General features: G+C 37.3%; 1 pseudogene; it reads left to right on the forward strand.

Annotated features, from left to right (window-relative positions):
• Positions 1–11,760, forward strand: part of LOC107689280 (aminopeptidase O-like) — a 76,989-nt pseudogene that overhangs the window by 41,233 nt on the left and 23,996 nt on the right.

Here is an 11,760-nt window from a genome sequence, read left to right on the forward strand (position 1 = left end):
GAGAGGGGCCAGAGAGTGCGAAGTAATGGCACATACAGTAATAGCGGGCAGAAATAGCTGCCCGCCTGACTGGCACAATCAGTGGACTGCGTGTTGGATGGCTCGCTGTAATCATCGCTGCTTGGGCACAAAAGGAGGATGACGATAGCACATTAAAGCGCACTTATCATCGCACTACATCCTTCTGTTGTGTTTGCTTCATTCTCTGTGGTGGTCTGTTCAGCAATATGACACTCAAATTAAAAGATGTCCGTATGCTAGCACAGATTTTCATAGTGAGTTTTGCATTTTGCATCCAAATTCATTTCTTGTGTGTGGGTGGCTGACATTTGTTGCTTCTTGTTGTACTAGCGAGCACTGAATCCACCAGCTGTATCTGGTCCATAGGTGTGTTATTGTACATTCACCTGCCTTTGCATTGTTGTCTTAATCCCTGCAGCCTATTATAACCTGAAACCCTAGATTGAGACCAGAAAATAGAAAAGTACGAGAATCTACAGCATGTAGGAGTAGTGTTTTTGACCTCTCATTTCGTAAGAGGTGATGCAAAGACAGACACGTCAGTGCAATGGGAGATTTTGTTGCTTTGAAGAGCTGTTTCCAAGTGTGAGATGTCTAGAAAGCTCCAAGAGTGACTAGTAAGTGTCAAATCTCTGAAAAAGCACATTTGAGTCATTGCTGAGGAGTCATGTGACCTTGACCTTTCAATTTTGCTTATTTGGTAAATTTAAGATGGGAACAGAATGTCTAGAGATCACTCGTCTATCTATCCTATCTATGAGGTTGTTTTACTTGATGTGTACTGTGTGTGGATGCAATACTGAGCTCAATTTAAAGCTGAATCGGAGTGTTAAAGCAGGTGGAGATGTTTAGAGCAGGTCTGTTAGCAGCCGCCTGGTGTGACACTCTGCCACGTATTAGTCTCCATGTGTAAGGATGACTCATCCCATGCTGCTTGTCAGGAGTCTTTAATCTTCTTAAAGAGCCACTGCCACAATCCTCTGATGCTGCATGAAACGATCCGTCTGTAGTCAGTTTTCATGCGTGTGAAACATTTTGAAAATTATTTTAAAGAATCTCTTTACTTTTCATTGGTAGTTTTGAGTATGTGTGCATCTCTGTGTGAACGAGTGCCCTAGAAAGATAAAGTCTCAGTGCCCTGGTGTTTGCATGCATTCACAACATCAGTGATGGGAAAGCATCTTTGAAAGCTGTCAAGATACAAGCTACTCAATTTAAAGTACTTCAACTACAGTCAAGTTTCTCTTGAAAACGTAGGTGTGCTATAACTTACTAACAAAAAAGATCTAATTACATTGGAGCTACTTAAGGGTGCAATACAACAGAATTTCATGACAAGGAATCATTTGTAAAAGAAGATTTCAACGTGGATTGTATGGAAATATAGGCTTAGGTTTAGGGGTTGGGTCAGAGGGTGAGGCTTTATGGTTAGATTTAGGTTGTATTTGAGTTTAATGTTTTCTTTCAATTTTCTCATTTCATACAAATTTAATTATTACAAATTCTCATGAGATCGAGCTAGAGATATCTTTGTGTGCAACCATCCAATTATATAATTTATAATTTAAGCCAAATTTTTCTGGCAGAACAACAATGAGGGTTTTTGAATGAATAAACAATTAGAATTGTTGAATTAATTGGAATCAGGGCAACAGCTTAGTTATGGTACACTAAATGCAACAAAACAAACTATGTTGAAAATATTGTAACGAATATCAGCATTTGGCTGAACATGTTGGAATAAAATGACAAAATCTGTCCAATGTTGTGCAGGGGCTCAAATTGGTGGCTTTATTTTTTATTTATTTAATTTATTTATTTGTGTTCATTTTTTGAACCCTCTCTTGAACTCTTTGAAGTGTGCTGCTGCTTGTATGAATTTTCTGTTTGAACACGCTAATCGCAGTATTTAAACTATGCCATAGAATACCACATAAGTACACATTTTATCACTCTACACTGTTGTTTGCTGAAAAAAAGTTGCTAGTTGTTACTGTTTCGAAAACATCTGAGCTGCTATCATGCTACTGGAAAATGTAGAGTTAAGGTAGTAGCATTGCTTCTAAAGAAGTTACTCCCCGACACTGCACACAACCATCCTTTTTTCATGTTTTGTTCGGGTCCAAAGCTCCAGTGATGCGTGAAAGGAACATCGGATACTGAGAAAGATATCTGGGCTTAGTCTACCTACAGACCCCCGTGAGCTCCGAGGTCTAATCTGAAGGTCGGCAGGGGGCTGTAAGCTAGCTAGTCACCAGACCCCTGTCCAGCCCTGCAGACACGTTAGCATTTCATTTTCATAACACATCCTGCCAGGGTCTCGTCAGGTGGCAGCTACTATGCCAGCATGTGGGGAGATGAACCCGAGCAGGCTTTTAGCTGGAACCGATGCTATCTCACTAACATTTTCATTTATTTGTGAGATTTGTTTTCCTCTCTCCTGTCTCACAAATCCGCTCAAACTTATATGGAGGAAATTCAGTTGACATGGGGAAACATCTATCCGTGTATATGCAGTATACAGAATGTATACTGACTGTATCATCTGATAAAAAGGAGAAATGACCAATTAAGGCATTCCATCTATAGGTGTATATTTAGCTATAGTGATGTCATCTGTCTGTAAAACTCATTTTCCCCATCTTCCTCTTGTTATTTTTTTAGTCTATACATTTCCTGTTGAAAGACATCATGGCAAAACATCATATGTTCCCTTTTACTCTGAGTTATAAACATATAGAAACCTACTTCTCAAGCATGCAGATATACAGTAAGCACACCAAATGGTCTTTCAGCCCTTGGCGAGCTCATATAATGGCATATTCCAGGGGTCTAATCAGATTTCTCATTTTGATTAAATTGTAACTCAATATGAACAAGGAGCTTATGTGGAGTGAGTCTGTGCAACAGGTGACCTATGAGATGGTAGTTAGTGAAGAAAAGAAAAGAAAAGCTGGATCCTCAAATGGCATGTGCAGCCATTTTGAGGGTTCACTCAGAGGTAACCCTGCGATGACATCTGGACGACAAATCCAGAAATTCCTTCAGTCTAGACCACAAAACGCATGCCAGTTGAGGCGTTGTTTTTCAAAGCCATCTTCTGGTTTGGGTTGTGGTATCAGGAGCTGTTTGCAGATGAACACAAAAGTCTGGTCATGCTTTGATGCCCTCTCAAACAGGTGTCATCAAAGTGTCCTTCAACAGGTGCTTTTATTAACAATAGATATTTTGCTTTGATCTTCCCTGTTGCACCTCTCGTTGTTTACCAATCAGTCACCATATAGTAGACGTTGTTGTGCCTGTGTGTTCGCTGAGCACCTGCGATGACACAGGCCTGTTTCTCTTGGCTTTGAACACGTGCCCCCTTCCTCGCAGTGACCCCCCTTTTCTTCTCAGTGTTTCACCCACAGCTGTTTGTTTTTGTCATCCAATTTGCAGATATTATGCACACAAGTAGACCTTTTGTTCTCCTCGTCAAAGCTGTCCTTTATGTGGCTGTGCTACGGTGTGGGTTGAGGACATTTCCCTGATTTCCTCATTTCTCTCTCCGTCTTTCACCCTCCCACACTGTAAAAAATGTTTTATCAGATAGCCTAATGTGGTGACATCTAAATTAAATGGTCTTATTCAAGTCACAAATATTATTTATGATGGTGGGGGGGACACGTCCCCCGCGTAATCTACGCCCCTGGGTTATATCAACAAAAGTGATTTTTAGGTAGAGCTAGCACTAGGTTTTAACATGTTTTCAGGCTTGGACACCATCTGTCCACCATTGGTCAGACAAATAGACTGGTTGAAATGACAGACATCACGTTTAAAGTAACAACTGTACTGTTTCACATTTTATAGTTCATTGCATTAAGGTTCATTCACATTAGCTAATGCATTAGCTATCAAAAAAATTTTATGGCATTCATTAATCTAGGTTCATTTTGATTCATAAATGTTGTTCATTTGTTGTACATTCATGTTCTTTGGTTAGCAGTGTTATTTTAGTTTTAGTTTTATACTAAAATATTTTTATTCAGTTTAAGTTTTAGTAATTTTGTGCTTTTGTCATTTCCATTTGTTTTTTTTATTTATTTCTAAATAGTTTTAATTTACTTTAATTTCAGTTTTAGTTGACTTATTTATTTCAGGTAATTGCCAAGGCAGCCTTTCTATTTTTCATTTTAATTTTTTATGTTTACGTTTTTCATCTAATATTTATATTTTATTTAAGTTTTATTTTAATTACTGAAAATGTTTTTAATAGTATTAGTTTTAGTTAACAGTACCACACTGTTTGTAATACATTGTTAATTTAATGTTAACTTAAAATATTAAAGATGTATTACTAGATGTAAAAATGAACGTTAGCCAAGATTAATAATTGCTATAAGAGTATTGTTCATTGTTAGTTCATAACACCTAAAGGGTTCACTATTATTAACCAATTGAACCTTACTGTAATTGATTTCATGGATTAGACCTCTGGGTTTAGTGAACACTAATGTGTGGTTGATAACCAAGTTCGAGTTGAAGGCAAAGTGCTCAAACTAGGCAAGATGGTAGGTGAGGATGCACAAGTAGTGACACTTTGTTTGGGGTGTCAGAATCACTAACAGATCCCAGAGACAATTGTATCATATTACCTATCAAGAGACATGCTTGGTATTCTCTGTATTCTCTGCCACTGGGCAAGGTCAATGTAACCTTTCTTGTTAGGACAGCTGTAGTCAAACATAATAGACCTTTCAAATGCATGGTATCTAGAGGCAGTACATCTATGACATGTTTGTTTTCTCAGCTGCTGGACACAAGAGGGGTGGGGACTCATGATTACACTGCGCCAACATACATTGAGCTCTATAGGGATGGAGGTGTTACTGTAAAGGGGCACTAAGAGGGATTTTATGAGCTGGTGAAAGATGTAAAGGGTCAATACATTTAATAAGTGAGGGTTTTTTCTCTAACAAACAGATTTTGGTGCCACTGTTGGTATAGAAATGACACACTTCACTTTAGGTGATGTTACATTGTAGGAAACTTAGTTTGACATATAACAAAGAGGCTGTGGAAATTTGTGGGCTTTCATGTCACATCTTTGTGCCTACTATTTCCATCTCCGCGACAGATTCCCCTCTATTAACCCCACTGTGTCTCATGTCGAGATCTTTTTAGGACACATGAGCTAATGTTGGGAAAACAGACGTATCTGTTTCACTAAGTGACGTCTCATCGACTTGCTGTCTGGTGCAGTCTGCTTGATTATGCACATGTATGGATCTGTCCGTACTCTCCTGTTTTATGAGGGACCGGCCCACAGAGAGCATAATCTGAGACTAGAGATGGAGCCCATGTCAAAGAGCCAGTGTATCACCTTCAGCTGCTTGTTAAATAAGGGCAGGGAGATTCTAGCTTCTAAAAGGGGATTCATTGATTTTTTTTTTTTTAGCCCAATATCCTATATCAACATTGAAGTCCACACATGTTCTACACTCATTGGAGCTAGGGTTTGGGGTTTGGGTAAGTGTAAGGTTTGAGTCTGATCTGCAATGTTTAGATTTGCCCAATCCTGCACATTTCTGGAATTTTAAATTTTTCTTGATGATTTTTTTTTTGACTATCTACCCAATAAAAAAGACAAAAGCCTGAAAAACCCTGTTGCAGTTAGTGTTTGAAGCTTGGATTGCTACAGATAAATTTCTTATTTTATTCGTCTTCTTTTCTACTAAAACAAAACTGATTTAGCGAAGATATTTTTTCAAAAAAAAAAAAAAAAATAGTGAGCCCTATATATTTGGATACTTATTAAAAACTTTGAATGAATAAACAGTTGCATTAAATAGCAAAATATAACGGATATATATAATGGCATTAACCTTAAATTAAAATTGTTTGGAAAAGTATTTGTTCTTAAGTGTAAAACTTAGAAATTTTAGTTAGACTAATGAGAATGAAATTAATCAAATTTAATCTTGTTCTTGATATTTCTACTGGAAAACAAGACAAAATACTGATTAAGACAAGGTTTTTTTCCTAGTGTATTGGGTGTAGGTGCTGCTGACACACAATCACAGTCAGTGCTGCTTTTATAAAGGGCAGACCCGCCCTCATATGATCTATAATTCACAGAAGTCTTGCCTTCCCCGTGGTGACGAGTGAACCCCGATGCCACTGAAACCGAGAGGCTAATATCACCTGAAATACAGGGCCAATGTGTGTTAACCGCCATGTCATATGTCATAATTTATCGTCCTGCAACAGCATAGATACTCTGAGATCTGCCACGTTCAAAGTCAAAGGGCTTTGACTGTTTTGGATGTCTACCCCGAGGCAAAGTTTACGGTGGGACACAAAAAAAAGCCCTGATAATGGCAATAATGGAGAGTAAGACACAGGGGAAAAAGCAAGTGTAACCCAAGTACCCCAGGCCGGGTGTTATGCTGTCTGTCAATGCCAGAGTGTGTTTTCATGAGGCTGTGGTCAGACAGCATAAAAAGCCCAGAAGCAGTAAAACTGCCACAGAAATCACACTCTGTGTTTTAATAATGCCACTTAGGCACAGACTCTTGTGCAAGAATAACAATGAATGGTGTGCATTCTTCCACACAAGACCCTCCACAGGGCAAAGGTTAGAGGGGACCCAACACTTGAGGTTTCAAAGAGGGAGAACATCTCTGTTTCCAAGGTTTTCCTCGAATGTGGCGGCAGATGAAAGCGAAACTCCTCTTTGAGAAATCTGCGTCAGCACACTAGGCTGTCTCCAGGTTTTTATGCATCCATTTAACTGTACTTTTATACAGAACGCTTTGCTTTGCTTTGCTTTATCCTTCATCAGTTCACTTGCGTCCTTCAACATTTCTGGCCTCATTCAACACGTTTTAAAGGGTTAGTTCACCCCAAAATGAAAATTAGGCTGCGTTTTACTCACCCTCGGTGAAGAAGCTTCTCAGTACTTAGTGACAGCATATTTACAGTAATCTCTGAGATTTGGGACTTGTAATTAAAGTTCATTTCCAGATGTTGGAGTGAGGTCGGTCCTGTAGAAGACATCAGCCCATTTGAAGTGAACGTTTACAGTTTTAGGTTCCTAATTTAGTATTCCTCCTGTTGCATTAACAATGCATTAACAATGTATCCTGCATACAGGGGCTCCAGATGGGAGCAGAGTGAGCACTTTTGACAAATAACATACAATTCTTATCTCATTACTTATTTTAAGAAAATATTAGAGCCACAAATCATGTCTTTTGTAGTGATAACAAGTAGATCCACTGCCAATCAAAGATTTGCCAAAGGCTTTTACATTGTTACAGAATATTTCAATTTCAAATAAATGCTGTTTCTTTATACTTTCTATTCATCAAAGAATCCTGGAAAACATTGTATCACGGTGTCCACAAAAATATTAAGCAGCACACTGTTAATACAACATTGATAATAATAAGAAATGTTTCTTAAGCATCAAATCAGCATATTAGAATGATTTCTGAAGGATCATGTGACACTGAAGACTGGAGTAATGATGCTGAATATTCAGCTTTGCCATCACAGAAATAAATTACATTTGAAAATACATTGAAAAATAAAAGTTATTTTAATTGTAATACTATTTCACAGATTTTACTGTATAATATTTCAATTTTACCTTATTCTTGATTAAATAAATGCAGCCCTCATGAGCATAAGAGACTTCTTTCAAAAACATTTAAAAAAATCTGAACTTTTCTCAACTTTTGAATGGTAGTGTATGACACATAAACTGTTATCAAACAAATTTAATGTCTTAAATGTCACTTAAAAGTGACACCTAGGGAGTCATTTGAACACTTTACTGTTCATCATGGAAAGACAAGTAAATAATCTCATTCCATGTTGTTAAAAAGTTGCTAATGCTATGCAACAAGTGAAATGTCAAGTACACGGAGTCAATAAATCAGTATTTCTAAATTTCTGTGTAAATAACACATTCTCTAGCATTTTGTTAAATTGCTAATGTTTTTGTAAAACAAAATGTCAAGCAGTGACAGCAGTGTGAACTGCTGCATGTCACTCTTAACTGTTAAAACATTTTTACATTTTTTTTTCTATATTATGCAAGCCGTTTCATAAACTCATTTTATTTGAGAAACTACATGGAATATTTGTACTTTTAAAAATCCATTTGTCTCTTGAGACAAGGCAAGTAAACTGCTAAGAAGGTAAGTGGTAAATAAAATGGTTTAAAACTGAAACCAAATGTTGACCTTTACAGCACCTAAACATTGTATTTTCATTTGAACATTGTATTGGATTTTAAACTTTGAGATTAAGTTCATGTTGTTTGTCAACTACCATTTATGGGGTAAAATCTTATCAGCAAAAAAAAAAAAAAAGTCCTAACAGAACAATCTACCTGACTTAAAGAATGTATTTTTAGAATGTTATTTTAGATTCATATTCCAGACAGGTTTGAAACACAGACACACACTGAGTGAACAAAAGGTGAAAGAACATGTGGCCTTTTTCCTGTGTTTGTGGAACATGTCACTGGTTTCCTATGTGATTTTACTCCAAACTGTCACTACAATGAATGTAAAACTTTGTGTCAGAACATTGTTAGTCTAATTGAAGGGAATTTCCCCCTGTACAGGATAACACACTGCCATATTTCAGTCCCTGTTTGAACCAAAATTCTTTGTACAAATAAAGTACTTTTTCTCTTTTTTGCCCTTAATTTTTATGGTACTGTAGGTGTTTGCAAAGGCATCTAAAGCAATAGCTCATAAATTAAAATTCTGTCTTTAATTACTAACCGTTATGTTGTTAAAAACTTGTACAACTGTGGAGCAAAAAAAAAAAAGGAGAAATGTTGAATATTGCATTTGCCGTGTGTACGTTTCCATACTATTACAATGAATAGGACTGAAGCTTTCAAGCCTAAAAAAGGACCTAAAGGCGCATACAATAGACACAATAGAAGTTATCGTATAGCTTCAGAAGACATGAAATATGGAGCATGAGTTGCATGGACCTCTTTTATAATACTTTGTTTTTCGTCATTTTAGAGCTTGACAGCCCAAGTCTTCATTCACTTTCTTTTTATTGAAAGGGATATTCTTCAAAAATCCACCTTTTGTGTTCCACAAAAGAAAGTCATACAGGTTTGGAGTAACATGGGGCTGAGTAAATAATGGCAGAACTTTAATTTTTGGCTGAACTATCCCTGTAGATGCAAGTATTGGTTTGCCTGTAGCTTGTGTAGGAATAACGGTGGCAGGGTGTGTCTGTGTGTGTGTAAGCCCTCTTTCACTTTCCACAAACAGAAACATAATCTCAGCACCTATGAGTCACTGTACTTCTTTACCCACCCCATCGTCCTCTTGCTCGCCCTCTTTATAGGAGAAGGTTGGGGAAGTGATAAATTCTGTTTGTCCTCTCTGCAAACTCTGAGAGAGTCTGAATTGGGTTTTTTTTTTTTTTTTTTTTTTTTTTACACTTGCCATTGCATCTTCATTGAATTTTTGTACCCCCTCATACATGAAATTAGAAGTGGTGGGATACTGTACCGATGACTAAAACAGAGGTGACAGATGAGTTGAAGCAAAGAAAAGCTCTCCTGATTTAAAAGTACATCATTTTTCATTAAGCTCCTCACTCTGTTTATTTGCGTGCTGCTAACTTTTCCATGGCTTTAATGGACACTGCATGAAAAGAGTCTTTCATGTGGAGAGAAATGAAAAAGGCAGCGGAAAACCAAACACACACTCAGCCCAGACTGCATGTGTGGAGCTGTGCTCATGGAGGGAGTCTTACAGTGGACGGGACATCCATATGGCTCACAGAGGCAAGTGTGTTAATGGTGAATGATTAATTCTGGGGTTTTCTGTTTGATTTGGCCCAAATGACAAAATAATGAATTCGGGGTCGGAAAATAATCAGGACTTGAGCAAGTGATGAAAGCCTTGTAGACATTATCACACAAGTGTTTTCTAGCTTGTGATCTCAGCAAATATCCACTTTGTTGTGTTCCATCTGTGTGTATTTGTTCTAGAAGTGATGTTCACCTTTGCTTCCTGCTGTCTGGAGTGCAGGCACTTGTATGTACAGTATTACAAGGGTCGATGAAGAGTGTTCATGGTAAAAATATACAAATGATGGCTGATTTTAAAACACATTAAGTTCTTAGAAATGTATTATTTGTTCAGTGGTTTTGAAATCTAAAGTTTAAATTTAATGACTCTAAATGGCATGTAGTGGACCCATCCCGTGAAACTGAAAAAAAAAAAAAAAGTGTACAGTACATCTTAATCATTATATATATATATAAATATAAATATAAATATATAAATATATGGGGCGTTCCACCACATGATATTTTGCAGCTTGAACTAACCTGGCTTTGTCTAATATCTGAATACATTGTCAATATATTGTCTGAAAATATTCTCATATTTTAAGACTTACTGACACACAGTCATGAGGGTAAATGATATCATGAGATCATTTCCTGTTTTTTTTTTTTTTCTGCATGTTAGTCACACCACATGACTTTGATTTGGTGGACAAAATTTGTTCAAATATTATTAATCAATGAAGCAGATTTTTTAAAATAGTTTTTCTAAGAAATGATAATAAAAGATTACACCAAACTTTTTAAAGGGGTCATATGATGCTTTTTTAAAGATCATTATTTAATTATTATTATTTTAAAAATCTAGTTAAAAACATGCTCATAGTAGAAAAGCTGTATTCAAGTCATTGTATGCATGCATTTTTTTATGTATTTTTGAATAAACTAATCGATAGGACAAAAAATGACCCAAAAACAGTCAAAAACCTTCATGACACCAAAATCCAGTCTTCAAATTGCTCCTTAGGTCCAACCAAGTGATGGAAAACCCTGTTTAACTTTTTGCAGAGTGATGTATTGTGAGAGGGTGTTCCCCCGGATAGCTGATAACCTCACCTCGCTTTCTTTTCTGCCCTGTTTTTGACAAGAGGAGTGGACTTGTTCCTTGTGTGGAAAAGTTTTTATTGCCATCCCGAAACAATTGCCATTCTCTGAGGCAAATTGAGTGTGGAGGAGGGCTTTCGTCTCCCCTCTATCTTTTATGACTTTAAATTCCTCTCGTCTTTCAAAGGCGGCGGATCCGATGATCTTGGGTGGGCCCTTGAATGGCTCTTAATGACAGAGAGGAGGCCGAGGCGGCAACGCACCCGCTTATCGGCCGAAAGTGAGAAGTCTTTGCTTTCCACCACATTAATTCTTCACAGCGGATTTGAGCGGGAAAACAGTTGACCCTTGCCACTTATTCTTCAGAGCGGGATGACTTTATTGGGTTTCTCACGGTCAAATTCCTGTAATTTTGCTTTTATTTGACAGTTGTTTTGTCCCGGGTTCTGGTTCTTTTAAGGTCTTGAATGGCCACAGAGCAGTCAAGAGTGAAATAGTTCCCTCTTTCAGTAATGTAGACAAATATAGTTCTTATTTTGGTTAGGCGGGGTGCAGCATTACATTTCCTAACCATTTTAGGGAAGGATATTTCAACGGATCAAGTTGTTGATAAAGTTGCATCCATGAGTAGTGATATGAAAATGCTAAATGATAATGATTGTTACTAACTTCATTCACCATATTAAGGTGTAACTAATTTAATACAGCAAAAGCTGTGAATGAGAGATGTCCCAGGCTAAGCCGCGGTGTGTGTGCGTGTGTGTGTGTGTGTGTGTGTGTGTGTGTGTGTGTGTGTGTGTGTGTGTGAGGGTGAG

The sequence above is a fragment of the Sinocyclocheilus anshuiensis genome, unplaced genomic scaffold, assembly GCF_001515605.1.
Source record: "Sinocyclocheilus anshuiensis isolate Anshui unplaced genomic scaffold, SAMN03320099.WGS_v1.1 scaffold1255, whole genome shotgun sequence".
In the NCBI taxonomy this organism is placed as follows: domain Eukaryota; kingdom Metazoa; phylum Chordata; class Actinopteri; order Cypriniformes; family Cyprinidae; genus Sinocyclocheilus; species Sinocyclocheilus anshuiensis.